The sequence below is a fragment of the Chlorocebus sabaeus genome, unplaced genomic scaffold, assembly GCF_047675955.1.
Source record: "Chlorocebus sabaeus isolate Y175 unplaced genomic scaffold, mChlSab1.0.hap1 unalloc_scaffold_235, whole genome shotgun sequence".
Taxonomy (NCBI): domain Eukaryota; kingdom Metazoa; phylum Chordata; class Mammalia; order Primates; family Cercopithecidae; genus Chlorocebus; species Chlorocebus sabaeus.
In genome coordinates this window covers 373,377-399,814 of record NW_027327521.1, presented here as the reverse complement: position 1 = coordinate 399,814, position 26,438 = coordinate 373,377, and the positions used below count along the sequence as shown (strand labels likewise).

General features: G+C 37.3%; 1 protein-coding gene across 10 annotated transcripts in view; it reads right to left on the bottom strand.

Annotated features, from left to right (window-relative positions):
• LOC140711153 (neuronal pentraxin-2-like) overlaps window positions 1–26,438 on the bottom strand; it is a 101,683-nt gene that overhangs the window by 9,317 nt on the left and 65,928 nt on the right. For 6 of the 10 annotated variants that reach the window (XR_012092286.1, XR_012092289.1, XR_012092284.1 and 3 more), the window contains one exon: window positions 1,940–2,062. The exons of 3 other annotated variants lie outside the window; for them this stretch is intronic. The gene's annotated coding sequence lies outside the window, so the exon portion shown is untranslated. Of the gene's footprint in view, window positions 1–1,939; window positions 2,063–10,132; window positions 10,232–26,438 lie in introns of those variants that run through there. One more of the 10 variants, XR_012092293.1, reaches the window with a different exon arrangement.

The window sequence follows — 26,438 nt, the reverse complement described above, 5'->3', positions numbered from 1 at the left end:
AAAAAGTAATTTTAAATTAAAGGCTTAATGGTATCCAAATTTTAAGGATCACATTTCAGTACTAGAAAAATATATTTGAACATGAGATAATAATATATGTATAATGAGTTATTTTCTATATATCTGTGTAGTTTTATTAATATAACCCTTATGAACCAAACACCAAAAGAAGATACAAGACAAAGAATTAGATTAAATAACATAGATAAGAATTTTAATATTTTATTTTTTCACCCTAAAAAACATCCAGTGTATGCTAATTCATTCTCCTTACTCTGTAAATAACCTAAACACACTGAAATGGAATAATCTTCTGCATGATCAGATGGTGTGTTTTTCTACTAAGGCTCTTGCGAGCATTGATGCTGATCCCAGACGAGATAAGCAATCTTGGCCCTCACGATCTTGGTTGTCATAAATTAGAGGACACAAATAGAGTATGACTGAATTGATTGTATCTTCAAAAATTTTTCTCGGCCGGGCGCGGTGGCTCGAGCTTGTAATCCCAGCAGACCGAGATGGGCGGATCACGAGGTCAGGAGATCGAGACCATCCTGGCTAACATGGTGAAACCCCATCTCTACTAAAAAAATACAGAAAACTAACCAGGCAAGGTGGCGGGCGCCTGTAGTCCCAGCTACTGGGGAGGCTGAGGCAGGAGAATGGGGTAAACCAGGAGGCGGAGCTTGCAGTGAGCTGAGATCCGGCCACTGCACTATAGCCTGGGTGACAGAGCGAGACTCTGTCTCAAAAAAAAAAAATTTGTTTTCTCACCTGCCAGAGCTAAACAATTGATAATTGCCTTTAATATATTGCAGAAGTCATTTTTAATCGAAATATTAAACTCCAGCCTGGGCGACAGAGCGAGACTCCATCTCAAAAAAAAAAAAAGAAATCAACCAAAAATAATAATTTGAATCTATATGAAATGACAAAAGCACCAGTAATCACGTCATTGTAAAGACATCATGCATACATTTTTTATTTCTTACATTATTTTTAAAAATGAATGTATAACAATATAAATAAAATTGTATTGTTGGACCAATTACAAATACGTGTAATATATTCACCAATAACTGAACAAAATAGATGAGTTATAATATATTTTGCAATAAAAATTAGCTGAATATTCTGGAACAAATGAGAAAATTCAGAAATGGGAAAAAGAAAGGTTAATGTCAAACAATTTGTAGCTATATCTGCTCTCTTTTCTCATTAAAAAAATTATATAAAATAATAAGTGTAAAATAATGTTTATATTATATGTAGATGTAATAAGTGTAAAATTTATGTCACAAAATAAGCAGAAATAAAAATACATAGAACATTTGTATAACTCATCAGTATTAAGTTATTATAAATGTAAAACAGATTCTGATTGATGAAGACGTATATCAGAAGCCCTAAAAGAACGAGATAGCTCCAAATATATATTAAAAATTATTTTAAAAATTGCAGTGTTACATAAAAATGCTTTCTTAATGCAAAAGAAGGCAAACTAGTAGGAAAAGAAATAAAATACACCTGTGATATGTAGAAAAAATAATACAGAAAAAATAAATCCAGCTATATAAATAATACTAAATATAATAAGATTAATTAAATAAGAAAAACTGAGATTGTTAGACAGAATATAAAAATATGATACTAATATATGTTGTGTACAGCACAATTGCTTTGGATCCTAATAAACAAATTGTGTAGATGTGAAAGAATAAAGCTTGCAAAAAGCAGCCATAATAAAGTTGTAGTTGCAATTACACAAATAAAAAAGAATTTAGGCCAGGTGCAGTGGCTCACGCCTATAATCCCAGCACTTTGGGAGGCCAAGGCGGGCAGATCACCTGAGATCGTGAGTTCAAGACCAGCCTGACTAATATGGAGAAACCCCATCTCTACTAAAAATACAAAATTAGCCAGGCGTGGTAATGCATACCTGTAATCCCAGCTACTTGGGAAGCTGAGGCAGGAGAACCGCTTGAATCCGGGAGGCAAAGGTTGAGGTGAGCCAAGATTGTGCCATTGCACTCCAGCCTCAGCAACAAGAGCGAAACGCCGTCTCACAAAAAAAAAAAAAAAAAAAAAAAAGAAATTTAAAACGAATAAAAATAAAAACACATGCTTAGGCGTAAAGTGAGACATTCATTATTGACCAAAAAAGAGTCAATTCCTTAGGAAGATGTAACAATCATCAACCAATATGCAAATAAGGAATGAGAAAGAAAATACATGAGGCAAACAAAGACTGACAAAAATAAAGCAAGCAAGAAATAATCGAAAAATAACAGAGATTTAAATACTCTCAATAACAAATTAAGAAACAGTCAACAGGTCAAAGAGTAAACAGACTTGAAGAAAACAAAACCACTGAGATCTAAAAGACATGTGTAGTCGGATCCACCTGACAGGAATAGGCTAGGCATTTTTAGTGCACATGGAATGTTCTTCGGAATAAACTATACTCTAGGTGATTAAATACACAAGAAAATTAAAAGAATTGTGAAATGCAAAGTATTTTCTCTGACTGCAACGGAATAAAATTAAAAATTAATGACATCAGGAAATTTTGGTAAGTCAGTTACGTGAAAATTAAGCAGTGAAATTCTAAATAGCCAATGTGTCAAAGAAAAATTTAAGAATTAGAAAATATTTCACATAAATAAAAATGTTTATTCAACACAACAAAGCATGCCAGATACAGCAAATTTATAGCAGTCGATTTCTTCATGAAAAGAAAAAAAAAGGATTTCAAATCAATAACCTTGAGCAAAGGAATTTCTTTGGGGCAAAAAGTAATCACACTGAAATGCCTAACAGGAAAGAATGGAGAGTCAGTGCTTTGGGAATAAGATATTTGAGAATTGTCCACATAGTTAAGACAATCTAGCAGGCAATATGCAGGATTAGGCCCAGGTGCTAGCTCAGAAAAGACCTAGAAAGACCCTAATTTCTGATGTCTGTTTGATCTTCAATCTCTGGACAAGCAGAAAATACAGGGAAAGGCCAAGTTGAAAACATTCTGGTAAACTGGAAAAGGTATTCTACAAAAAACACACAGCACACAGCTTCAAGAACTTGGAATTTTTTGCCTTGGTAAATTTATTTATTTAAGTTAGTAAGTTATTCTGTAAGTGTCACATAATTTCTTTTTTTTTTTTTTTTTTTTTTTTTTTTGAGATGGAGGCTCGCTGTGTCTCCAGGCTGGAGTGCAGTGGCGCCATGTCGACTCACTGCAACCTCTGCCTCGTGGGTTCAAGCGATTCTCCTGCCTCAGCCTCTGGAGCAGCTGGGACTACAGGCCCATGCCACTACACCCGGCTAATTTTTGTATGTTTAGTAGAGACAGGGTTTCACCATGTTGGCCAGGATGGTCTCAATCTCCTGACTTCATGATCCACCCACCTCGGCCTCCCAAAGTGTTGGGATTACAGGCGTGAGCCACCGTGCCAGGCCCTGATTTCAAATATTTATAGGGTATAGTGTAATGTTTTAAAACATGTACATTGTGTCATAATAAAATTAGGGTAATTAGCATGTTCATGATCTCAAGCCATTATCCCTTCTTTATAGTGATAACTTTCAAGTTACTGTTTTCTAGCTATTATAAAATATATGTGGTTATTATACCATAGTTGTTAGAGTTACCCAACTGTGTAATAGAACACCAGAACTTATTTATTCTATCTAATTGTAACTTTGCACCCAAAGAATGACCTCTCTTAGTCTTTTTCTTCCCAGACCCTTCCCCAGACTCTGGTAACCACCAGTCTATGCTTAACTTCTGCAAGATCAGCTTTCCTATATTCTACTTATTAGTGAGCTCATGCAATATTTGTCTTTCAGTCTATGGTTTATTTCATTGAACATTATATTATCTAGGTTCACACATATTGCCACAAATGACAGTATTTTGTGCCTTTCTGTAGTCAAATAGTATTCCATTGTGTATACATATACCACATTCTCTTTATCTATTTATTTACTGATGAACACGTTTTGATTTTATCTCTTGGCTACTGTGAATAGTGCTGGAATAAATATCATAGTGCAAATATCTTTTTGACATACTGATTTTAATTACTTTGGCTGTATGCCAGTAGTCAGTAATGAACCATATGTTAGTTCTATTTTTAACTTTTGGAGAACTCACCATACTATCTTTTATAGTGATTGTACTAAGCTATGTCCCCACCAACAGTGTCAAAGAGTTTTCCTCTCACTACATCCTCACGTGTATTTGTTATATTTTGTCTTCTTGATACTAGCCATTGTTACTAGGGTGGGATGGTATCTCATTGTAGCTTCAATTTTCATTTCCCTTATAGTTAGTAACGTTGAGCATTTTGTTATAAACCTGCCAGTCATTTGCACACTTTTTTTTTGGAAGACTGTCTATTTTGTCATTTTGTCATTTTTAAATTGGATTATTTGTTTTGTTGTGTTGTTTGCTTGCTGGTTAGTCGTTTGAATCCTTTATATACTCAGGATATTTGTATAGTTTGCAAATGTTTGTGCCCATTCTGCAGCTTGTGTCTTCACTATATTGATTTTTTTGTTTTCTTTGCACCTTTTTAGTTTGCTATAATCTATTTGCCTGTATTTTCTTGTGTTGCCTACGCTCTTGAGGTCCTACACAAAAACTTCATTTGAAGATCAGTGTCATAGAGAATTCCCCATTTGTTTTCTTCAAGTAGTATCGTAGTTTTGGGTTGTATACTTCAGTTCTTAATGCATTTAAGTGGATTTATGAATATGGTGAGAAATAAGGATCTGGTTTTATTAGCCTGCATGTAGATATACAGGTTTTTTCAGCATCATTTATTGAAGAGACTATTTTCCTCCAATGTGTGTTCTTGTACCTTTGTCAAAAACTCAGTTGTCTTTTTAGTGTGGATTTATTTCTGGGTTCTCTAATTTGTTCCACTGGTCTAAGTGTCTGTTATTATTGTCAATACCATGTAATTTTTGTTACCATAGATTTGTAGTATGTCTTGAAGTCAGGTGATGCAATGTGTCCAGCTTTGTGTGTGTTCTTTCTCTCAAGAGTGCTTTGGCTATTTTTAGTATTTTTTTGTTTCATTTGAATTTTGTTATTTTTTTCTATTTCTATGAAGAATTTCATTGACATTTTGATGAAAATTGTCATAAATATGTAGATCATTTTGGGAAGTGCAAACATATTAATTATATTATTCTTCAAATATGAATGTAGAATATCATTTTTTGGTATCTTTAATTTTTTATCAGTGTTTAATATTACTGTTTACATTACTTTTAATGCCAAAAGCTGCAATTAGTTTTGCAAAAACCTAATAATTACTGTATATATCTTACACTTCCTTGGTTAAATTTATTCATAGGTATTTTATTTTATTCTGTAGCAATTATATATAAGATTGCTTTCTTAATTTTTTTCAGATACTTTGTTATTGACATATAGAAATGCTACTTATTTTGTATGTTGATTCTGTATCCTGCCACTTTACTAAGTTAATGTATTAGTTCTAATAGTTTCTTAACGGAATCAAGATTTTCTATATACATAATCATGTCATCAGTGAAAACAACTTTACTTCCTTTTTACCAATTTAGATGTCCTTTTTTTTCTTTCTCTTGCATAGTTGTTCTGGCTGGGACTTCAAGTACTATGTTGAAAAAAAATGGTAGAAGTAGGCTTACTTGGTTTGTTACATATCTTGGGGAAGGGCTTTTAATTTTCCCCCATTTAGTATAATGTTAGCCATTGGTTTTTCATATGTGGCTTTTTATTTTGTGGAAGTATGTTCCTCCAATATCTAAATTGTAGAGAGTTTTTATCTGCAAAACTCTTTATGAATGGTGCTAAATTTTACTGAATACATGTTTTTGGATGCATTGAAATGACTATATAGTTTTTGACTTTGATTATGTTGTGATGACTTTGATTATGTTGTGATGAATCTTGTTTATTGATATGACTATATTGAACCATTTTTGCATCTTTGGGATAAACTCCACTGGTTCATGGTAAATAATCTTTTTAAAGTGTCGTTGAGTTCAAATTCCTGATGTTTTTTTCAAGTATTTTTGCATCTGTGTTCATGAGAGATACTGGTCCGTACTTTTACTTTTTGTTGTGATTTTGGTATCATGGTAATACTGGCCTTGTAGAGTGAGTTTGGAGTAATTTCCTCCTCTTTCATATTTGGTAAAGATTTGAGAAGTATTGGTGTTAATTCTTCTTTAAATGTTTTCAGACGTTAACAGTAAAGCCATTAGTCCCTGGGCTTTTTTTTTTGAGAGGAGAGTCTTTATTTCCAGTTTGATCTTGATACTAATTATTTGTCTTTTTATATTTGCTGTTTTTTCATGATTTAATCTTACTAGGTTGTATGTTACCACACATTTATCTATTTTTTTCCCAGTTTTTCATTTTGTTGACATACAGTTGATCTTAATAGTCTCTTGTGATCCTTTGTATGTCTTTTATTTATTTGAGTCTTCTCTGTTACTTTCTTAGTCTAGTAGGAAGTGTTGATTTTATTATTTCAATAAACCGGCTCCATCATTCATATTTTCTATTTTTAATTCTCTATTTTATTTATTTTTACTTTGATTTTTGTTATTTCTTTTCTTCTACTTTTTGACATTTGTTTCTTGTTTTGCTGGTTTTTTGAGATGTAATATTAGGTTGTTAATTTGAAATATCTCTTCTTTTTCATGTAGGTGTCTATTGTTATAAACTTTTCTCTTGTCATTGCTTTTGCTGTATCTCGCTTTTTTTGATATGTGGTATTTTCATTTTCATTTGTCTCAAGAAATTTACCACTTTTCAGTTTTTTCACTTACCTACTCGTTGTTCTAGAGCATGTCATTTAATTTCTATAAATTTGTATAGATTTCACCACCCCTTCTGTTATTCATTTTTAGTTTTCTTACATTTTGGTCAGGTAATACAGTTAATGTAACTTCAATCTTTATAAATTTATTAAGACCTTTATTGTGACTTAACATATAGTCTATGCTAAAGAATATCCCATGTCCTGTCCAGAAAATTTTATATTTTGCTGATGCTGGAGGAAATGCTCGGTAAATGTCCTGTAGGTACATTTGGTATAAAGTGCAGTTTAACTCTATTTTTGTGTTGACATTTCCTATTATTATTGCATTATAGTTAATTTCTCCCTCTAAGCCTATTAATATTTACTTTCGATATTTTGATGCCTCAGTGTTTAGTAAATATTTATTTACAATTGTTATAAACCCTTGTAGTATTGACCTCTTTATTATTTTATAATGGCATTTTACCATTCTGATTTAAAGTCAATTTTATCTAATATAACTGTATCTACTCTTGCTCTTTCTGGGTTTTCACTTCATGGTATACCTTTTTCCATCACTTTAAGTCTATGTGTTTTTGCAGATTAAGTGACATTTTTGTAGACAGCATATATTTGGTCTTTTTTAAATCCATTCAGCCATGCTTCATTTTTTAATTGAATAATATAATCCATCTACATTCAAGGTTATTATTTATAGGTAAGGGTTTTCCACTACCATTTTGTTACTTCTTTTCTGGTTTTTTTTGTAAATCTTTTTTTTCTTTCTTCCTCTCTTACTGTCTTCCTTTGTGGTTAAGTGATTTTCTCTAGTAGCATGCTATAATTTTATGCTGTCTTATAATGTATCTATTATAGATTTTTGTTTTGTAGATAACAATGAATGCTTAACAAAACTTCTTATGGTTATAACATGTTCTTTTAAACTAATAACAACTTAACTTTAGTTACAAATACAAGTAATATAAAACACTCTACACTTTAACACCATCCCCGTGACACTCTTACTTTTTGATATTTTAAATTAACATCTTCTTATAAAACCTATCTCTTAATCAATTGTCATAATTATTCTTGAGGCTAGTACTTTTGTATTTTGTCCATACTTATGATATAAGCAGTTTACCTACCACAATTATAGTATTATTCAGAGTTTTTCTGTATTCCTATTAATACTTCTACCCGTGAGTTTTATAACTTTAGATGTTTCTTTGTTACATGTCAGTGTTCATTCCTTTTACAAAATTGTCCTTGGCATTTTCTGTAAGACTCATCTGGTGTCAAGAAATTCCCTCAGCTTTCAGTTGCCTGGGAAAGTCTTTATTTATTTTTTGTGTTTGAAGGCTAGCTTTGGTGGGCACAGTATTCTCGTTTTTATTTTTGAGACAGAACGTCTCTGTCATCTCGGATAAAGTGCCACAGCAAGATCATAGGTCGCTGCAGCACTGAATTCTTGGTCCTGAGTGATCCTTCCACCCCAGCCTTCCAAATACTTGGGATGACACAGTTGTTTTAAATTATTCATAAAGCAAGACATAAATCTGTTTGTCTTTAGTCTTGTTTTCTGAAGGTTTATTTCTATTGAGCCACATTTTCCTGTTTTATATGCTTCATAATCTTTTTATGAGAGTGAAGAATTTGCAGGAAAAAAAAAACAAGCACTTTATTCACTGTTATAGACAGGCTTACTGCAGGAATAAACTGTCACTAGTCAGTGTGTAGAGATGCTAGGAACTCACAAAACCTTCCTGAGCTTTTAGTGCATGTTTTTATTCCAGTTTCTGATAAATATGTTTCTCATGTCTCCCTTCAGGAGAGGGTCTAGGTTTGGGGCTGGCATCAGGTCAGGAGTCTTCTTGGAGGGGTCTGTGCCTTCACCCTGTTTGTCCTGGGCACCTTGCACTGGGCAGTGCTGGGTCCTTTCTGGACACCCCTAGGATCCAGCTCTGCACAGGAGGCCACGGATCAGGGAGGCCCAGGCAGGGAAGCACTTGCCACACTCCTGCATTTCATCTCAGTTGTGTCAGGGGTAGGTTCAGTTTCCAAGAGGACTCATGGTGCCCTGTCCAGCCCACCAGGCCTGGCTTGGCTTAGCCCTCCCTCTGGGCTAAAGCAGAGGGTCCTGTGGGAACCAGGTTTGGTGTGCTTGTGTGCTCCCCTGGCACCTTCTGTACATGGGGACAAGGTTCTATGCACTTTCAATGCCGCATGCGCCCTGGCTATGAGCGTGAGCTCGCCCTGCAGAAGGCAGATGTTCCAGAGCCTCAGGATAAGTTTGTGATGAGCTTGAAGTGGGTTTGTGGGGACAGCAGGCCTGGCAGGACCTGGCCCTTCAAGGCAGAGGGCTGGTGGCCTGAGCAGGGCCTACTGGGGCCTCAGTCTGTGGTGTCGGGGTCCCCCTCTGCATGGGATGAGGCCCCCCCACAAGGAGGCTGGATCAGATAAGGTCCTGCAGCTGCTTATGGGGGTGTTCTCATCTCCATCAAAGGTGGCCCCTGACAAAAGGGGCTTCCCAAGTGCTCTCCCAAGATGAGTCCTGGCCCAGTCTGCCCAGGATGCTGGCCCTGAGTCCCAGCCTCAGCTGTGTGATGTCCCTTCTATGGCAGGGCATGGTTTGCATGCCCTTCAAGGACCTGCCTCTACTTCCTGTGCAGAAAAGGGGAGCTGGATCCTTCTGCAGGCGCCAGACCCCTGGGCTGGGGAAACCAGGCCTTGTGGGGCAGCAAGGTCCCTGACCTGGGGTTTCCTGTGCACACTTGTCCCATCAATCAAGCACCGTAGGAGCCACTTTAAAGTGGCAATCTGGGTGCACAACATTTGCTTTCTTCATGGAAGGAGCAGAGGTGCTAAGAACCCCCTGGACTGCCCTGGAAACCTCACTGTTTCAGGCCCTTCTGCAGACCCTTCCCAAGGCCAGATCTCCAGGCAGTAGGCTGGGCTGTCACCCTCTTCTCTGAGACCCTACCCCTGTCCTGAGACCTCCCCACTGTCCCTCAGATGCCCCATCCCTCCGGATTCCCCACCTCCCCTGGGACTCTCCAGGCCCCACCTGCCTTACTTGACGCTGCAGCGCTCTCTGAACATGGTGTGACTTGTGAAGGTTTGGCTCACATCTAGGTCATTCTGGTGCATGTTCACTGAGGACATCTTGGCCTGCTCCATTTTCTATACAGCAGTGCCAAGCCTCAGAACAGACACAAGACTCACTGTCAAAACTGCTGTCATAAAACAACCATTATGCAAGGAAAGGAGGCTTTTTCTGCAGTTACTTCATTTCCATAGCCAGGGAAAGTCAGCAGCATGCAGCTCACCTGTGTTGCCCACACCACTGTCTGCCCAAGATGTGTGACTGATCCCTTCCACCCCCTTGGAGTTGACTTTCCCTCCATCTGGGTAACTGGGCTTCTGACACGGTCTGGCCTATGCATTCTGCTCTGGCTGGGACTGGAAGGACCAGGCTGGTGTTTCCCTGGTTCTTGGCCTTCTTGACATTCAGTAGGGGGGACCATACTGGACCCCAGACCTCTGTGAGGATTCCTTCGTAGACCCAATGAGACGTCTGTGGACAGAAGAATGCTCTGGTGAGATAGGCCTCAGGGTGACCCCAAGGAGGATCTGAGCCTAAGGATTCTGGAAGCTTCCAGCCTTTGGCTCCATGGTTCCTCAGGAGAGGTTCAGTCTGCCAAGAACTGGGCCTCCCTTCCAGTGAAAAAAGAGTGGGCAAGAGCTCAGGTTGTGAACTCTGGTCTGGATTTATTCCTTCCTTTGGAGTGACTAGAAGGTTCCTGTTCCTGGCTTAGAAGTGGCCCAGGCCCAGGCATCAGGTTACTCCCAGCAAGGTGATCCTTGCAGAGATGGGCAGGAAGGCTGGGGACCAGGCCTGTTGTCCTTTGAGTGAGGACAGTGTGCCCTGCTCTGTCTGAGAGGCAGGCAGCACCAGGCAGCAAAAGTGGGCACCTGTCCTAAACCCTGAAGAGCGGTCACAGGGACCCTCACTCACTGCTGTGCCTTCTCGCTGTTCCTAGATTTATTCCACCTGTTAAGCATTCATGGCCATTTATCTGTGCAGCTGATGCCGTGATGTTTTTGCTGTAGGTAAGAAGGGATGGAGTGAGCTGAGCTGCCAGGCTTCCTGGAGTGATTCTTGGATGCTGGGTCATGTGCTTAGAGGCCCCGATGGGACTGAACTGGAAGGAGCCACAATAGGACAGAACCCAGTCCCTGATGAGTGGGCACTGGTGGCCTGGCCTCATGACCACAGAACACACTGTTCCCAGGGCACAGACACCCTGGGCTTTGGTTGGGTCTTGGCCTCTTAACTTAGCTCAATGATGCTTTCTAACAGCTCTGCTTCATCTAGACTTTTGACTAGTTTTCTTAGTATCATCTGTGAACCATATATAAGAAGCTAATAACAATGTCCCAGAAAAAACTGCATATTTGCAATACAAATCAAATAGGTGGTATGAAAAAAATCATGAGTGAGAGATCCTTCAACAAGGGTTAGATTGAGTTAAATGGAATGTCTGGCACTTTTTTTTTGCAGTTACGTTGTAGAGGGGGAAAGACTGCAGTTATGCAGTTAACACACCAGCCTGATATAGCATTTCCAATATGGTATGATTCACTATGGATTCATGCCTTTGGACTGTTGAGAAAATAAAGGTACAATTTAAACAAAAATATGAGTTACATTTTATATAACTACTGTTATCATTACCATTCAAATACTCTCCACATGGTTATTGGTAAAATTAACCCATTTTAAACTGTGATAGTGATTTCTGGAGTATGAAATTATAAACACATATGAATAGCAATTTCTTAGTCACTTAGGAAGGACTTCAATACATTGAAATGTATAGATAGGAGAATGACAATAGAACTTTGTGTCAACTTTTTTCTTAATGGTCTATACTAAAGTAGGAATCAGACATGTAAGAAAATAGCTAACAATCCTAATTTTATTTAATTAATTATAAATGTTTCCAATAGATACCCCATTATTATTATTGTCAATCTGGACATTTACTTGATTTTAATTAGTCTTAGACTATTTCCAGAACACAAATGATCTTATGTAATAAAATACATCAGAATTAAAGTGGCCAGAATTTTTCTCTCTCTGTTGTTTGTAATAAATGACTACTTCCTCCTTTTGGTTGATTAAAAAGAATAATTCATGGAGAAATTTGTGTCAGTTAAAACTTCTAGACAAATTTTCATAAGACACTTGGCTTACTGTGTACCAGACACTATAGTAAGTGCTTTATATGGATTATCTCATTTAATACTATTAATATCCTATAAAATGTACTATTATTACCTTCCATTACAAAAGAGAAACAGAGGCTTCAAGAATTCAAGTAATGTAGTCAAGGCAAAACACATGATAAGTCATGGAGATGAAACATGGACAAAGATTTATCATCATAATACTAGCTGTTTAAGACACTTAAAGCTAACAATAATTGAGCATATCCAATGTGCCAGCTCTCTGCAGGATACTTAACATGTATCAGTTAATGTAATCCTCAAAATTCTATATTATGTGTGTAATAAAGTGACATTATATCAGGCTCTGGGCATATAGACATGAAATCTCTGATGAATCTCTGAGTACAGTCAATATTTGGGGTTACAATAGATATAGGCAGGAGAATTCATAACTCTGGATATGGGAAGGTATGAAGCAAAGTGTTCAGAAAGAAAAGTTGTGTGATCATTGTAAAACATGTTCTAAAATTCTGACACCTAAGTAAAGAGGGAAGATCTATGTCACCTCCCTTTGAGTAACTGAACTTAATGACTTATCTGAAACCAATGGAAAGGAATGGAGATGATGCTGTGTGACTTCCAAGGCACAGTGTGATAAGGCAATGCAATTTTGGTCTTATTTGCTGCAACACCTGCACTTGGGGTCCTGAGCCCCAACCTGGAAAGTTCAACCTCAGAGGCCAAGCAGTGAGGAGGTCAAACTACATGGAGAAGCCACATGTGGCTATAGTTGGCCATCCTTGTCTTTAAGTTAACCCAGATTAGGCAACAGATACGTGAATGAACAAGATTCCAGAAGATTCTGGATCCCAGACATTGAGCCATTCCCAGTCAACGAGACTTACCTTCAAGGCTCTAGAACCTGTGGAGCAGAAACATGTCACCTCTGCTCTGCCTTTTCATATCCTGACCACAGAATCTATGAGCATAATAAAATGGTGATTTTACACTAATACGATTTGGGGTGACTTATTATGCAGCAATAGTAATTGGAGCAATGCTTTTAGAAATTTAAACAATAGTCATAATGATAAGATACTTCACTAATATTGATAAGAAGTATCTTATCATAATGATAAGACACTTCGCTAATAATGATAAGATACTTCACTAATATTGAAGGCGGGACCTAATGGACAGTGTTTGGGTCATGGTGATGGATCCTTCACCAGGTGAGTGACTTCTTGATGTATTAGTAACCGTAAGAGCTGGTTGTTTAAAATACCCTGGCACTGCCCCCCCACCATTCCTTTCTCTGCATATGCTGGTCCACTTTGTCTTCCACTTTGAGTGGAAGCTGCCTATAAAATCAGAAACTGAGCAGATGTCAGCACCCTCCTTCTTGTACAGCCTGCTGAATTGTAAGCCAAATAAACCTCTTTTATTTATAAGTTTTATTTATAAGTTACTTTGCCTCAGGTATTCCTTTATAGTAACTCAAAATGGATTAAGACATAGACAATACAAATATATTTGCCATTAATTAATATTTCATTTGTTGACTTAATGAATAAATGAATGGAATGAAGACATTCCATTCATTGGGACAGAATGGAATGTCCCAATTTCTGCTGTCTTATATGATAACACAAGCCACATGTGGCTATCAATCGAATAGAGATGTGCTATAAGTATAAAATACAAGTGCTTGAAGACAGTTTTTAAACTTATCTCAATAATTTTACATTAACCATTGAAGTGATATTTTGGATATCTGAATAATTTTTATATTGATTACATGAAAAAATAATATTTTGGGTAGTGGGTTTGATAAAAGACACTATGAAGATTAATTTCATCAGTTTGTTTTTTAAATTTATATTAATTTGGTTCCTAGAAAATGTTAAGTTTAACAGCAACTCATATCTGTGATTCATATTGTTTATCTATGTGACAGCACTAGACTGACCATTATTTTATCTTGGAAAATACTAAAACTTGTGAAAGAAAATAGAATCTGATTAATAATTCTTATTTTGCATAATTGTCTCAAATTCCAAAAAGCGAGAAGATAGATACTAGTTTATCCAATGATTTATATAACCCAAGTAACTAAAATAATGACTTTGAGATGCTTGTCATTCCAAAATAAGAAAGCAAAAAAGACTTGGTGTCAAAAACACATGCACAGTAAAGTTGATGGTACTGCTGATGCCAGCCCTGTCTGGAACTGCCGTTACTAAGATGTGGGCTGCACAGAGGAGGCACGGCCAGGGTTACGCACTCCACAGAGTCAGCAGGTGCCATGAACAGGCAGGATCCCTGCCCGCTACCAAGTCATCAGGGCTGGAGCCCCATGCTCCTGGGCACAGCTGCAACTGACTAGCCATGGCTTTGGACCCAGGCATCCCTGTGCTCTTGGGAACCCAGGAAGCCCCTTGCCCCTTCTGGTGTGAAAGGGCTTGCTCCCATTGCCTGTCCTCTGCCCGCTGGCACCTGGGAGTGGGCGGAGGAAAGTCGTGGCCGAGCCTGGGTGCTATTGCAACCCGGCCACATGTGTGCATGCTTGGGCAGTGTCAACATGAGAGCTTCCTGTTGCCTTGGCCCCCTCCAGACTTTGGGCACCAATGATCATGGGAGGGAGGCCTAGGGGGCTGAGGACTGCTTGGCATGGGCCTGCAGGTGCCCTTCCATATGAACAGCCTGGGTGCCATGGATGACATGTTGATGGTGGGAGGAGGCAGACAGGCTCCTGGGCAGAAAGGGGCGGTCTCCAGTGAATCCCCAACTTCAAGCTGGAGACAGCCTGAAGCCTGTGGGCCAAGCTGTCAGTTCCAGGTGGAGTCTGTGGCCTGGAGTAAGAACTTATGGTGCTTTTTCTGGTCCTGCCCATGTCTGCCTATGGACCAATCAGCATGCACTTCCTCCCTTCTGAGCTCATAAAACCGCCAGACCCAGCCAGACTCACATAAACATTAAGACCAACAGCTGCCCAAAGGAGCTAACCACTTTGGGTCTCCTTGACTTGTTGAGACAGCCTGCCTGTGAAAAGAGCTACCCACTGCGGGTCATCTCTCCACTGAGAGCTGGAGACTTGTTGGGACAACCTGCTTGTGGATAGGAGCTACCCACTTTGGGTCTCCTTTCTGCTGAGATCTGGACACTCATTTGGATGACCTGCTTGTGGAAAATTGGCTACCCACTTCAGGTCTCCTGAGAGCTGTTCTGTCATGCCGTAAACCTCCTCTCCACCTTGGTAACCTACCAGTTGTCCATGTACCTCATTCTTCCTGGAAGTGGGACAACTGAAAGAGCTGTAACACAAACAGGGCTGAAACACCACCCCTGACTTGCCACATTGCAGGCAACTAGAAGGAAAGAAGAGCTGCAGCCCAATGGGAGCCCAGACCTAGGTGAGATTGACTGTTTCCTTCCCTCAAGGAAGTGTATAACCCCTGAGCCAGGGCTGTGACACCCTCTTTGGGGCTCTGTGGTTGCAGCTCCAAGCTTCCGGGCACCACTGCATTCCCCTTGACAAGATGTAGATGCCCACAGCAGAAGCTGCTTGTGGTGCATCTAATCCAGCCACAGGCTTGCACTTGGTGCCTGTGCTAGCACACGGAGCTGCCTACCCCACTGCAGCAGCCAGTGTGCCTGGCTGTGTGCAGTGGCCAGACCTTGTGCTCACTCACTCATGCACCCCTTGCCACTCTGTGCCTGGCTCACCCTTGGAAGGCATGGGATCTGGACGAGTAGCATGAGATGAGTGCACTTGCCAGGCTGAGCTTCAGTCAGTCAACTACTTGAACTTTGTGAATGCATCTTGCAAAATATGTGGATAGTGTCAGCCTGACTAAAAACTGTGAGATTGACTGTTTCCTTCCCTCAAGGAAGTGTAAAATTATGCCAAATGCAACTGTTGGCCTGCTTACCTGATGGTGTTTCTGTCATACACTCTCTTCAGAAAGACCTAAAAACTGTCAGATTAAAGCTGTGTGAAGAGGTTGGTGTCACCTCTGGGAAAATACCTGTCAGCTTCTATGTACAAGTCAAAAACTCAGAACAAGAAGACACTCAAGGCGGTGGAATTACAATTCGAGAGATAGGTACTGTAAACTAACATGCAGGTTGATCAGGAGTTCTGTCAATAACTTCCAGTCATTTTGCTGTGGACCAGTGCCAAGGTCTGATTAAGGTTTAGAGTTGCAGTCACAAATTCAAACGTCTTCAGAAGCCAAGGAGGTAAGATGTATTTGTGGAGAGACCAGATATTACTCTTACTCTTACTCCAACCACTACAATTATTGAGAACTTACTATATGCCAGATTTTGTCTCAAGCAATAGATAGATAGATAGATCTAGATCTAGATCTGGATCTTTATGTAACCTTTAAAAAATGCTACGAGTTAGGTACTGTGATTTTCATTACTTTATGGATAAGTATAGTGAGGTGTAGACCACATAAGCAAGAAGTGTGGCATTCAATTTAAACTACTTCTGGAGACTGTGTGCTAGAAGGAGTGGTGGCACCTGTGTCAGTCTGAAGAGCAAATGTATTACCTTAAGACATTCAATTTTGGCCACATAAAAAAAAAAAAAAGCATCTGCCATCCCAATTCAGCTAGTGATTTGTCTACACAATCAAAGTTGGCACAATTTTTTTCTAAATTCTGGCCATGTGTGCTCATGCAACCTGAAATTAAATATAAATATTTAACTGTAAAACTCAATTTTTTTGTAGTAAAAACCAAAACACGTGTTTTACTTACAATTTCTTTACAGTATCCCTTAATGCTTAAGTTCAGTGCTTTTCTCATTTATATTTATAGGATAAAGAAGAAACATAAAAATTTCACAGTATATGAAAATGAATGTTGCTTACTTTCACAGTCTAAAATAGTTTTAATGTTTTGTTTTTAAACTAGCAAGTAAATGCCTGAAGAAAAAAATCACTGATTATTCCTTATTTTGTGGTCAAATATATGACACTCTCCTTTTTAATATTAACCACTGGATATGCCATTGTGAAATATTCTTTTTACTTTATAATTAGGAAGGATGTGATAGAATAATAACTTGTTTCATATCCAATATTGTCATTCCTTTAAATGTGGCTATGTTGCCCAGGCTGGTCTCTAACTCCTGGGCTCAAGCATTCCTCCCACTGCGGCTTCCCAATTACTGAGATTACAGGTGCACACCACTGTGCCCAGCCAATATTCCCTTTTCTAAAACTGCAGGGTAATCAAAGCTAGAACTGCCTTCAATCACTTTCTGTCCCTGCAGAAGTCATCAGATTTAGGTTGCTGAAATCACTTATCTTAATTTTCAAGTAGAGACTCTTGGATATGCCAATGAGATAAAATCCCTCCCATTAGTTTGACATGCTTAATCAAAAAGCAGAGGATATCCATGTCTGAATCTGTCATGGCACAGAGTTCTCATTGATGCCCCTGTGCACTAAGAATGAGCCTTTGCTGTGTCAGCAAGATAAGTGCCAAAAGAATGATCTTTTATTGAATAAACTGTCTACCTCAATCTTGTGAGGAAGAACACTTTCCATGCTGCACTAGACAATTATTGACCAGCAGTATTGCATAAAAATGTAAATTGTTTCATTAAAAATTTTATCCACAAACTAAAGCAAACCAATTATACTGCTTCTATAATTCTATAGAAGAAAGTCTTTCAAATTATCTTAGGTTGTATTTAAAATTGTTTGAATAATCTTCACTATTTCATATAAAACATACATATCTCAAATACAAGATTTTATGTTTATTTTTGACTAGGAACAAATAATAGGCACACATCTTTAGGTCTGGCTTATAAACAAGTGACAGGCACATGTGAGGTTTTAATGGGAGATTCAGTAGCACTGAAATAAATAGAAAAGACATATTTTTAATTTCTACTGCAGAATAAAAATGTAATGCTGTAATTATAAACTGTAATCTTTTTTATAATTCAAAAATCTGAGGTTGAAGGTCTCTGCATCATCAAGGGGGAAGAAATGAAAGTAAAATCTTAGATTATTCTGACACTGAGTGAAAACAGCCAGAACTTTGTGGATTCCAGAAACTTTTAGCTTATATGTCATGTAAACAACTATTTTTTTAATTATAAATAAAAATATATGATGATACTTACTAAATTTTAGTCTGACGTCATAAGAATGGAGATATAACCAAATATTTAATTTTATTAGTGGTTAGAAATATTCCAAATAAAACATTACTTAATTCTACTTTCAGCCATGACAGAGTCACTAAAATCACCTTGAGCCTACTGCCATAAATAACTACATTCAGTGACTATATATATAGGAAACGAACTGAGAACACAAGACAAGAAACATGTGGCTGGGTGCGGTGGCTCAAGCCTGTAATCCCAGCACTTTGGGAGGCCGAGACGGGCAGATCACGAGGTCAGGAGATCGAGACCATCCTGGCTAACACAGCGAAACCCCGTCTCTACTAAAAAATACAAAAAACTAGCCGGGCGAGGTGGCGGGCGCCTGTAGTCCCAGCTACTTGGGAGGCTGAGGCAGGAGAATGGCATAAACCCGGGAGGCGGAGCTTGCAGTGAGCTGAGATCTGGCCACTGCACTCCACCCTGGGCGGCAGAGCGAGACTCCGTCTCAACAACAACAACAAAAGAAACATGTGAAGTATGTCCTATGATATCACCCAAGCTTTCTGACAGGAGGATTTTTCAGATCATGGTGAAAAAAAGGTGTGAAGGGTAGACAGAGGGATAATTAGTGACAATAGGCTTTCTGGGTCAAGGAGACAGAGAAAAGTGTTTGGGAAAATTGAGGCACCTGGAATATCTTGGGCAAAGTGCTGGAGAAAAGGGAGCACTGTGGAAAAAGAATCCAAAAATCTGCATAGGAGTCTCCCTGAGAGTGTTACTGAACATTAAGCCATGCATATATATGGAAAAACTTCAGAAGGCCAGCCGAAGAACAACTGTGGGAGCTACAAATGTGAGTTCAACAATTATCAGAATGCACAAAGGACTGGAGACATATTGGTTCTGATAAGTCTTTTTTAAACAACCAAAGAATTAAGGAGAGGCATTAGAAGAGTAATATTTTAATACTAGGGTAAAAGTAGGTCATTTTGGAAAAGTTTTAAAATATGCCTCAAAAAGAAACAAGCTAATCTACAAGTAACTTTAGTTGCTTGTCAGATTAAAGCCTAACACTCTTTAAAGACAACTAAACTCAACAATGACATCAACATAAATTTATAAGGTCCAGTATCCAATTAAAGCTTAACAGACATGGAAGAATCTAAATTTGTAATGAGTAGAAAGGTTAGTAGAAAAAGATACTTAGAAAGAAATGACAGAGCAAGTGGAGATACTATAAGCAAGCCTAAAATTAAAAGAAAAGCATGAAAATAGCAGAGAAATGAAAAGTATATAAAAGAACAAACTGAACTTGTGTGGATGAAAAATACAATTATCAGAAGTGAAGAATTCTGTGGATGGGATTAATAGCTGATTTAACACTATTCAAAAAAGATTAGTGAAAATACAGCAATAGCAAACATCCAAAGTGAAGAACAGAGAAAGATAAATGGTGGGAACTGACAAGAACTTCAGTAAACAGCTTAAAACCATCAATATGTTAAACATACATGAACTGGAGTTCAAAAAGAGAGAAAAATAAATACTTGAAAAATATTCCATATTCTATGAAATAAACTTACTGATTCAAAACCTGTAAAAAAAAACCTTACTGGGTAAATCTAAAGACAATCATACCAAAGTATTTCCTAATGAAATTGCTGAAAACCAGTGAATGAAAGAAAATTTGAAAGTAGCCAGATGAGAAAAGACCTATTTTGTACATAGGAGCAAAGATTACTACAGTTTTTGCATCAAAAATTAAGTCAGAAATCAATTAAATTCCATTTTGAAAGACCTGATAGAAAAAAAAAAAAAAACTATAATACTAAAGTTCTATCCAGCAGAACTGTTCTTAAAAATGAGGACAAAGTAGCTGAGAGAATTTGCTGCTAGATCTGCAAGGTGTTTTTCACATGGAAAGAAAAGAACCCTAGAAGGAAATTTCCATTTACATAAAGGAATAAAAAATACCAGAAATAATAAATATATGAATAAAAAATTTTTAAATTTATTTAAAAGACAAGTGATCATTTAAAGTAAAAAATAATATATATTGTGTTAATAATATACATGAAGTATAATGTGAAAATAGTAGGAAAAACAATAAAAGGTTATGGAAGTTCATTGTTGTAAGACTCTTACATTATATATGAAGTGAAATAATAGGATTTGCAGATACACTGGGATTATATAAAGTTGCAAATTTTAAACTGTAACCTGACCACTAAAAAAAGAAGCAAAAAAATCCAATAGCAGAGATAAAATGATATTCTAAAAAATAATTATTGAGAAGATTGGAAAAAAAGGAAATAGAACAGTGAATGGACAAATGAAGGCAGATAAGATAGTAAATTTAAATGCAACCATAATAATTACATTATTATTTAAAGTGCAGATATCTTAAGATGGGATCATTTTCTTATATGTCATTGCAAAATTTTTTACTTATTTCTTTTACTCTTTCACTTATTCTAAAGTGCATCAAAATCAGAATTTTCTTCAAAATCTATACATGAATCAATCAGAACAGAGGATTCTATTTGTTATTGTAAATAGAAGAGGAGAATGGTTAGAAGCGAAATGAGTTAAAATGATAAGAAAGATGATTTGCCAAATTTTGCCAATATCACTGTATAAGACAGGGTTCTACAGTGAAACAGAACCGATAGGTTGTGTACTTGTGCATATGTGTGTGTTTAATTTTAAGGAATTGGTTGACACAATTGTGGGAGTTGGCTTATCTGAAATCTGTAGGGTAGGCCATCAGGCTGGAAATGTAGGCAAAAGTTGATGTTGTAGCCTTGAGACCACAATTCGAAGGCAGGCTGGAAAACTGAAAACTCAGGCAGAATGTATATGTTACAGTCTTGAGGCAAAATTTCTTATTTCTCCAGGAAACCTCAATGTTTGCTCTTTGTGCCTTCAGTTTAATGGATGGTGCCCACCAATGTTATTGAAGGTAATATCTTCTACTTATCAGTCAATTGATTGCAGATGTGATTAACATCTGCAAATATGTTAATAGCAACATATAGACTAGTGTTTGACAAAAAAACAAAAAACAAAAAACACTGGGCACCATTGCCTAATAACATTGACACTTTCACGCTCAAGAGTGAACCCTATTTTATTCTCAAAGGAGGTCCAGTTTAGAGGACATATTAGTCAAAATGGGAGGTTCTCCTGACAGTTTGGCTGTAAATTATGACAATGGGTAAATCTTGACACATTAGAATCTTCTAGAGGGCTTATTAAAAATATAGCTATTTGAAACCAAAATCAAAGACACAACAAGAAAAGAAAGCTACATACAGACTGATCATTTCATGAAAATTGATGTAAATATCCTCCAGAAAATACTAGCAAATTGAATTCAGCAGTGTATTAAAAGAATTATAGAACATGACCAAGTTAGATTTATTTCTAGAATGTAGGGATGGTTCATTAAACAAAATTTGATCAGTGTGATACTTTTCATTCACAGAATGAATTTAAAAACATAAGATCATCTCAATTGATGCAGAAAAAGCATCTGACAAAATTCAATGGCCTTTCATGATTAAAAAGGAATATAAGAAAACAATCTCAACATAAAAGCCATACATGTAAAACTCATAGTCAATGTTATACTTAATGGTGAAAGATTAAAAGATTTTTTAAACAACAGGAACAAAGCACAAATGCATGCTTTTACTACTTCTATTCAACATAGCACTAGAAGTTCTAGCCAGAGCAGTTAGTAAAAAACAAAAAACAAAGCAAAACAAAGAAAGAGGCATCCACATTGGAAATAAGTACATAAAATTATCTCTTTTTTTCGATAATATGATCTTATATACAGAAAATACTGAAAATGCCACAAACAACTGTTAGAGTTAATAAATCAATTAAACATAGTATCAGGTAGCAGGATAAAAATCTGACCTACAAAAATCAATTGCAGACAATAAAAAAATCTAGAAAATTTGAAAAAACAATTCAATTCAACTTACAATAGTATCAAAAGAAATGAAAAACATAGAATTTAATTAAACCAAGGAGGTTAAAGACTTACCCAATGAAAATTAAAGAATAAATTAAGACATAAAGAAATGGAAACACATCCCATGTTCATAGATTGGAAGACTTAATATTGTTAAGAGGTTCATATTACCCAAATCAATCTGCAGACTCAATGCAATCCCTGTCAAAATCCCAATGACATGCTTTTGCAGAAATAGAACCCATACTAAAATTCATGTGGAATGTGAAGCAACCCTGAATATACAAAACTATCTTGAAAACGAACAATAAAGCAGGAGGACTCATATTTCATGACGTTAAAAGTTACTACAAGGCTATAGTAATCTATACTATGTGGTACCGGCATAAAGACAGAGATACCAACTAATGGAGTAGAATAGAGAACCCAGAAATAAATTCTTGCATATATGGTCAAGTGATATTTGACAAGGCTGCCAAGATCACTCAATGGGAAAAGAACAGTCTTTCTGACCAACAGTTCTGGGAAAACTGATACTCAAATGAAAAAGAAGAGAACTCAACGCTTACCTAACATCACATACAAAAATTAACTCAAAATGGATTAAAGACCTAAATATAAGACCTCAAACTATAAAACTCTTAGAAGAAAATATAAACAAAAACTTAAGAACACTGGATTTCACAATAATTTCTTGGATATGACCCAAAGGCAAAAGCAGCAAAAGAAAAAACAGACAAATTGAGCATCATTAGATCAAAAACATTTTGTGCAAACAAAAGGTAATATTGGGTTCTGGTGTTAGAGATGGCTGACTAGAAGCAGTTAGTGGGTGCTTCTCATGGAAGAGAATTAAAATAGTCAATAAATACTAACACTTCAAGTGGATCAAGCATATTTGAATTCATTAGAGAAGTGATAGGATTTATGGAAAGCAGAGGAGAGTGAAGCCAGGCAGCCTATAGAGCTGGCACCACAGCGGAACTGGGAGAGGCTCCTTAATGTGGGCAAGGGGTGAGTGAGTGAGAGACTCCCAGGGTTCCACACTTTCACCATGGACCTTTACAATCCTAGTTATAAGGGAGCCTCTTTGACCCCCTTGGGCTTCCAGGTAAACACAGAGAGCTGCCTGAAGATTGTGTAGAGGCACTGCTCAAGACCAAGTGAAATACCACAGGCTTTTAATTCCCAAACATCCTGGTGTCAGCTGTTGCCACCTGATAAGGGCAGGGTGGGGAGGACAGGCACTTTCACACATCCCAAAGACATATTGCAGACATGGTAGGAAGGAGTGGACAGACTACACTGCACAACTCCCTACTTCCACTGTTGCCTGCTAAACAGTGCCCACCCACCTCAGCATTAGGCTCCCAGCACAGCTGCCTTGTTCCCACATGAGCACTATGGCTGCAGCTCCTTACAGTCTGACCTCCAGGCTGTAAGGACACCAGTAAACCCTTCAGCTCCCCAAAAAGTCACTGACACTACTACTACTGCCTCTGCTGTCCTTGGGCCAGGGCGTGAGCAGAGAGTCAGGGCACATTCATGCACTCCCAGCAATGAAATGCACTGCTGCTTCTGTGGGAGGGAAATGCCAGTCTCTATTGGTCCAATTGAGTGGGGCATGACTTCCCCAGTGAAAAGCCCACAGCATAACCACCCTGCTACAACTTGACCATTTCAGTTGCAGCCTGGAGCACTTCTGACAGCCCTCCTACCACGGGCTTGTGATCTGCCCTCAGGCGCCTACCACCTAAGCATTCTGCCTGCTCCCACCTTACAGTTCTTCAAGTGACCCTAGAGAACAGTGTTCCCTGCTCTAACACAGCCAGCACATGAATTCTTGGCCCCAGAGAGCAAGTCTGATGGTGTGGTCCTGGTCCAGCCCTTTCAGGACATATCTGGGCCATGCTATAGACCATCTAGGGGACTGGGAATTGGAGAATTGCCTCATCCAGTCCAACACTACTGGCATCTGACCACTGCCCCCAGGGGCTGAGGTTGGGCTGACCCAAGTAACCAGTACCACCACAACTGACATGACTTGTATGGAAGCTCAAGGTGTGGACTGCATAAAAGCTCAATGAAATGAAAGAGGAAGTTGAAAACCAACACAAAGAAACCACAAAAGCAATCCAGGAAATGAAAAAAGGGATATATATTTAAAACAAACAAACAGAACTAGTAGAAATAAAAAAGTCACTAAAGAAATTTCAAAATACAGTTGAAGTTTTAACAATCTACTAGATAAATCGGAAGAAAGAATTTCAGAACTTGAAGGTCAACCTTCCAAATTAACCCAGTCAGACAAAAATATAGAAAAAATAATTTTCAGAAAGGACTCTGATAAATATGGCATTCTGTAAAACAACAAAACCTATTACTTGTAGGCATTCCTGAGAGAGGAAAAAAAGTAGTAAATCCAAAAAACGTATTTGAGAAAATAATGCAGGAAAATTTCCCTGATCTTGTTAGAGATGTAGGCATTCAGATCCAAGAAATGCAGAGAATGCCTGAAAGATACTGTACAAGATAAATATTACCAAGTTATATAGTCATCAGACTATCCAAGGTCAACATGAAAGAACAAATCTTAAAAGCAGTTAGAGAGTAGTGTCACATCACCTATAAAAGGAATCCCATGAGACTAACAGCAAATTTCTCAGCAGAACCACTATTAGATCAACCCTCTAAGAAACACTCAAAGGAGTTCTAATCATGGAAATGGATGGATGATACTCACCATCATAAAAGGGCATGTAAGCACAAATATCACAGATCCCAAAAAGTAATTACACAAATTACTTCAAGGCAACTAGCTAACAACACTAGGACTGGAAAAATTCTCACATATCAATATTAACCTTGAACGTAAATGGCCTAAATGCACTATTTAGAAGATAGAGTGGCTAAAGGGTAAAAACAAACCAACCAACCAAAAAAAAAAAAAAAAAAAAACCAAGACCCAAACGTCTGCTGCATACAACAGACCCACCTAATTGCTAAAGACACATACTGACTCAATTTAGGACTTAAACTGGACTACAGACCCAGTGGACACAATGGACATTTACAGAATATTCTACCCAACAAAGGCAGAATATACATTCTTTTCATATATGCATGGAACATTCTCCAGAAATTACCATATGCTTGGCCATAAAACAAGTCTCAAAAACATCAAATTCATATGAAATGTATTCTCAGACTACAGTTGAATAAAATTGGAAATCAATTCCAAGAGGAGCTCTCAAAACTACAAAAATGCATGAAAACTAAACAATTTGCTCCTGAATGGCTTTTGGGTAAATAAAGAAATTAAAGCAGATATCAGAAAAATTTTTCAAAACAAATGAAAATAGACAAATTATAAACAAAAACCTCTGGAATAAAACAAAAGTGCTGCTAAGGGAAAAGTTTACTGCATTAACTGCCTACATAAAAAAGAAAGATCTAAAATTAACAACCTAATATCACACCTTAAGAAACTGGAAAAACAAGAACAAATTAAACACAAAGCTAGCATAAGAAAATAAATAACAAAGATTAGAGGAGAACTAAATGAGATTGAGACAAAAAAAAAATTATAAAAAGTACCAATGAAAGAAAAAGTTGGTTCTTTGAAATGATAAACAAAATTGATAGACCACTACCTAGTTTAACCAAGAAAAAAGAAGATTCGAACAAGTACAATTAGAAATTTTAAAAGTGATATTAACAACTCATATCACAGAAATACAAAAGATCATCAGAGACTGCTATGAACACCCCTATTTGCACAAACTAGAAAACATAAGGAATTGGATAAATTTCTAAAAACATACAGCTAGCCAAGATTGAACCAAGAAGAAATAGAAACCCTTAACAGACCAAAAAATGAGTAATAAAATTGAATTGGTAATAAAAAAAATCTTCCAACAAAAGGAATCCCAGGACTAGAAGGATTCATAACTGAATGTTATCAACCATAAAAGGAAGAGCTATTTCAAAATATCCAGGGGGAAGGATTCCTCCCTAGCTCATTCTAAGAAATCAATATCACCCTGATTCCAAAATCAGACAACAAAAAAGAGAACTACAGGCCAACATCCATGATGAACCTAGATGCAAAACTCCTCAACAAAATACTAGGGAACAGAATACAACAGCACGTAAGAATTAATTTGTCATGGTCAAATGGGTTTTATTCCATGCATGCAAGATTGGTTCAACATATGCAAATCAATAAATGTGATTCATGACATGAACAGAATTAAAAAATATATATGATCATCTCAAT